Source organism: Falco biarmicus, chromosome 6 (assembly GCF_023638135.1).
Source record: "Falco biarmicus isolate bFalBia1 chromosome 6, bFalBia1.pri, whole genome shotgun sequence".
Lineage (NCBI taxonomy): Eukaryota > Metazoa > Chordata > Aves > Falconiformes > Falconidae > Falco > Falco biarmicus.
In genome coordinates this window covers 36,351,411-36,357,492 of record NC_079293.1, presented here as the reverse complement: position 1 = coordinate 36,357,492, position 6,082 = coordinate 36,351,411, and positions in this window count along the sequence as shown.

The window sequence follows — 6,082 nt, the reverse complement described above, 5'->3', positions numbered from 1 at the left end:
GCTGTGGCCTGTGCCCAGCCCTGTATCTGTGAAGAACTTGTGGGTCCTATGTTTTAGGTACAGCTGCTGTCTCTTCATTATCTATAGATAGCACAGGAATATAGTCCATTGAAAGACTAAATGTGTGAATGCTGAAGCTAGCTCTGAAGGCCGTGTTTTGTGGCTGGATCTAAACAACGTTTTATTCTGATTCCTTCCCTACTTTTGCCGTTCTTACTTGCAGTTCATTGCACGTTTCTAATCCAGCACAGGGAAGCTCCATGTGAAGTGGTAGGGAGTCTTCCCAATGAATGAGCACGTTTGCTTACCCTCATCCTGTATGACATGAGCATGGGTATGCCTGTGTCTGCCCATTCTATGTGCTGTATGTGCTGTATGTATGTGTGTGTGTAGGGGCAAGTAAATGTAACCTTGGCAAATAGAGGACAGAGATATTTGGCAATGACTCAGTTGGCTCCAAACATACCTTCATGGAAATGGAGATATGAAGGCTTTACAAGTCTGCATATGAATCTGAGGAATATCTAGGTTTAAGCATGGGAAAGCCAAAAATATCCTCTTGGAGGGGGCCAAATATCTATAGCTTTGACAGCATGCTCCAGGGAATCTACATAATAGAAACTGAATGGCCAAGAGCTTTGGGTAAGCCTGTAGGGAAATACAAGCTCTGTGGCAGGAACCTAGACATACATTTAGTATTTCCTCTGCCCCATTAATGGCACTTTCCACCATAGCTGCTGCGTTGCAATTTAGCAACCCCAGAGCATCTGGAGATGATGCTTGCTGTTGGCTTGTGGAGTAGATCACCAGAGCTCTGGTAATACACCTGTATTAACCCCCTACCTGTGTGTTGTGCCTGGATTTACTACTACAAGACAGTACAAAACAGGCTGCTAAGGCCTTCTCTGGTCCTTCATGGCAGCACAGATAAAACAAAATTTACCTGTACCTCAGCCTACTCTGTCCTCATTGTTTCCCCTGATGAAAGCAAAAAGGCTGCAGCTTTTTCTTTGCAAAAGACAAGGTCTCAGCACGCCTCTAGCTGTAGCTCTGAGAGTTCCCTCAAATTGCCGTGAGGCCTTTCACAACATATGTTTGGAAAAAAATTAAATAACCCTGGGAGGTGTTTTTTCTTTCTCCTTCAAGTAGGCACAGGGCTAAGCTTGCTTTGTGTCAATGACATTGCAAAGCAGTTTGTACTTCATAAAACTAATAGTTAATGTGGATGCTAGTAGTAGGAGACTGCTTTTGCAAACACAGCTTTCAAACAATGCATCCTGCTGAACACAGGTTTTAATAATAGAGGGCTCGGATGGCCAGCTGCCTGTCAAACCCCGCTCTCTCCACGTGCTGTAATAAACTCGTTGTCTTTGGTGACAGGCCAGGGAATCTGGGGTTGTGCTCTGCATCTGTACCTGGCCCCAGCTACAGTGGGACAGTTTCTTGAAAGAAGTACTTTTTCCAAGTCTGAAGCTGAGTTAAAAGGAGAGAAGGGTTCTTAAAATTCTTACGAAATTGAAAAAGGTGCCATACATTTTTCTGGGGGGATTAGAGCTGTAGCTTTGCACAGTCTTCTTGCAGTTTTATTTTTAGTTTCGGTCATGGCCCACTGGTCTGATTTCACTTGAATATCCCAGTCAGTAAACAGGATGCTTGCAAAATTTGGCATCAAGAGTACAAGCTGGAAATCTTTTTCCAGGAGTTCTTACTTTCAACAGCTTGCCTGGACCACAGTCATATGGACTCTCCCTTTATTCAGCACTGGGGGAAAAAAAACCAAACCCAGGAATGTCTGCTTTTATTTCAGAATGCAGGATTATTTCATATGGATTTAGCAGCAGTCCAAAGCAGCTGCTTTACACAGTGCACAAATAAAACCTAGTTACCTTTCCTTTTTCAGCTTTATTACAGACTCCTTTAGAAACCAATTACAAGGTATTTTAAAATGCATAGCTATAGTTATCAAAATACACCCATAATCATCAACCAAAATCATTGGTGAGTATGGAGAGATAGCAGGGGACTAAGGAAAGCCAGCATGAGCCCACTGAGAGACAGGAATGGTTTCAGGCTCCCAGTTGCTGCCTCTTCTTACAGGGGCAAGTGGGGAGCAGAATTAGGCAGTAATCACGGTCCAGTTTCTCTCAACCTGATGCTCTGCTCTTGGGCAAATACAAAAGGTGCTCTTATTGTCACCTGGGTTTGTCACACCAGCACACTTGCCAATAAGCTGGCCTTAAGTCTGTTTTGCACTGCTAAGTTGTACAAAGCAGGTTTAAGAGCCTGGTCAGTCAAAACTTCCCAGCTGTAATGCTGGGGGCTGGCACCTCGTGAATTCAGCCTGGGCAGGGCACCGCTTTCATAACCTCTGCTCGGTAGAGGTACAGCGTAGGAAGAGGCTGCAGCACATATGCTGCCTGAGCATCAGCCTCAGCGCTGTCTGGGAGAGGCTGCCTGCAGCTGGCAAGGTGCCCTGTTGGTGTATTTTATGTTCAGCACTGTAATGATACACAGTCATTGCATCAATCATATATTTTATACCAATGACCTTAATAAACAACTGCTGTACGTATTGTCTCCCATAAATACATTTCTATAATTTTAGTGAAGACCTTCACACTTAAATAGTATAACATTTTTTACAGTTAATCAGTGAGCATAAACAACCAATGCAGTAGTGTGTACGTGTAATGAATACACAGCTCTGGCTCATGTGAAAAAAATAAAATATCCACCCCCACTCCCCAAATTTAGTAATACAAAACTCTCCAGATATAATAATCAAAATGCCAGTTCTGTTCCTATCTGCCACATCCTCAAGTGCTTCCCTTGCTACATTTCCTCAGTATGTTGCATAGACATGACAGAAAATTGATCTAGGCAACCATTTATTGATTTACCTTCTGGTATGAAAAATTGTGTATTAACCTGAACTGAACTGGTTCATCGTTCCTTTCCTTCTTGCTCTGACATTCCAGAGAGAGGAAAGCCCTCTCTTGGGAAAAGGGATCCCTAAATTACCATGATATGTCATTTATTTATCATTCTTTATCCTGATTTTCTAGTGTATTTGAAAATGCTGACCAGTAGTGGTGGGAATTTCAAAACACGTAAGACACTATTAGATTCTGAATGACAGAAAGGCTCTAGAGCGACTACAGCTCAGTCACGGGAGAAACCACATGGAAGAATATCTTCTGTGCTCCAAACCAGGACAAGGATCATAGTTGGAACTTAGAATTTAGTACACATCAGGAGCTACAACCGTAAGACATGATCCTTTAAGGAATTAGGCTTTATTAGTTTTAGTGTTCATAATATTAACAACTAACTTTAAAAACAATTGTTAATTATTACATTAGATTGTTAAATAACAAATAATCTTCAGAAAAGGTGTGTCTTGAAAGATGTAGATTCTGTAGCCTGAGGGAACTATTTGTAAAAGACACACGTATGGACAAAATGGGGAAAAGCTGAATTAAATTGGGTTTTGACCATTTTTTGACACAACCCTCTAATTGAAAATAACATACGAGCAATTAACCTTAGGAGCATGAAAGATTTAATTGATGTGAAACCCACATAACATCAAACTTTTTGGTATATTTTTGGCCACTCTTATGCTCCTGACTGCAATCAACCTATATTAAAGCTGACTATGACAGACTTTAATAGTTCTGAGAATAGTTCAGACCTTGGCCATTTTAAGATGACTGAAAGTGGCCGGGAGGTGTGCTGAGAGACACGAGGAAGGTTTTTGTTGGCACGTGACACCCCTCAAGTGGTGCAGGTGGGATCACCAACTCTAGGCCACCTTGTAACCTCGATGGAGAAACACATGTTACAAGACAAGGTGGAACACATAGTTTTGCTGCTTTGGACAATGTGACCTAAAAGAGCTTTCAGGTTGTTTTGAATGGACATCTGGTGCCCTTTCAGTAGACCTTGAGCTTGGGGGAGAGAAACACACATGAGTCATTGTTGCCCATTTTCCTCCTTAGCTGTGTGACGCGTAGGCATCATGCTCCAGCCCACTACCTTACTCTTCAGTACTGTGCTGGTTGGCGTCTAAGACAGAACTTCCTTTCTGTGGTTTCCCCTGAAGAATAATGAGTTTCACAGATATGAAACCATAATGGCTGAGTCTTTCTGTTTTATCACTATGGGTGCTTAAAATAAATCAGCCTCTAAAAGGTAGAGGAAAACAAAAACTTGATTTTCATCTGATGTAAATTGACGCAACCCCGTGGAAATAAATGGAGCTCTGCCAAGCTCTACAAAAGGACAGTGTTGTCTAAGCTCTATGCATATTCCAATCTGCTTGCAAATGTACAAAGAAAGAGAAAAGGAACACTTATGTGTCCTTTAAAAGAAAATCTATTTAAAAATATTAAAGGAACCTCATGAAACCGGGGGAATTGTAAATCTAGGTTAGTTTATAACCACAAAATGTTAATTTCCTTAAAGTATTAGGGATTTCTTACTATAACTATTATTCTCTACATGGCACATAATATAATTATGTATATTACAGTAATTATTATTAGCTATTAGCTCTACATAGTATTATATTAACTTCTAAAAGGAAAAGACTTGCAAGAAATGGATCTGGAAACAGAGGCACTGAGCTGGCATAACCAGCTCAAGAACACAGAGCAGATCATTGACAGAGTTGGGAGTAGGAAAGTGTCCCCTGGCTGCTGGGCTAGTGATGCTTCATACAGAAGTGTTACTGTAATAATAATAAATAGAGGTGGGATATACACCTTTGGCTCTGGGAGAGGATTATTTTCCTTGGAAAGGTGAACATCACCTTTAGTACAGTACCTTTTTTCAGGAGGCAAATGTATCTAATTAAGTTAAGTGATTGTCAAGTGTATTTTAAGTTTAACAAAGCTCACATCATATTTTATTTCCCTTTTACATTCTGTACAGTAATTGTGTAAAGTGCATGATTTACTGTGGCAGCATTATTCAAACTTAATTATAGTGTTAAGAAGCAGCCATAACTTGAAAGAAAATAGCTATACTGCTGTGGGGGTCCACATGGCAGCTCGGCTTTTAAAAAAACATTTTTCTTTTGTAAAGAAAATAAATTGTGTAGAAAACTTTTTGGCTCCTGAAATCACATTTAAGATAAACTTTCGGTAGGCTTCTTAAAAGATTGAAACAGCTACTTTGTCAAGGGATTTTAGATCTTTCTTTCTTTATATCCATCTTGTGATTCATCCCTATATATACACCAGATGTTGTCCAGTCCTTAGGGGTATATTCTCTTCTATGTAGGGCTGAATCCTAAGAAGGAAATAAAAGGATTTAAAATACTATTATATAGCAGTAGCAAGATGTCTCTGGTGGATCAATATGTCTGCTACCTAGAATAAATAGTAGAGACCATTCATTCAAAGTGTCATTTTTATACCAATGAGGGAGATGACCAAGGAGTTCTTACGCACTTTTTTTCCCTCTTAACAAATGAATTCTCTGTTTATTTATGTCATTTTAGGACTCCTTAGGTTTCTAAAGTCTGCACTCCCTAGTAAATGGCAGATCCTAGGCTTTTATTTGTATTCTGCAGGGTAGACATTAAAGGGAAGACCAAGACATGGCTCTTGCTCCAGACCCAGAAATGAATTTTCAGTTTTTAACATCTTAGGTGCTTAAAATCAATGAAGCATCAGCAAACTGATTTTTTTGTGAAAATGAGAGGTTCCTTGTGATATCAAAAGATCATTTATTTTCCAGGTATACTGAGCAACGCAAGATGCTTATAGCTGAGATAAAGTGTAGGCTGCAGAGCCATCTACAGTTTACAGGCACAGATCCTACAAAAGTCAGGACCTTTGTTGCTGCACCTTTCAGACTGCCATATGCAGGTGTCATGTCTTAAATCTTTAAAGACACAGAGGTGTAGATGACTTCCTTAATGAGGCCTATGTTGATAATTAGTGGCAATGAGATCTTGGTAGCAGGATATAGTTATTAATGCTTCCTCTTAATTTCATTTTGTTGGGATCTAGGTTGCTGGAAAAGTATTCTGGGGTGAATATCCTTTTTGCTCGTTACAGTTTTATATGATGGT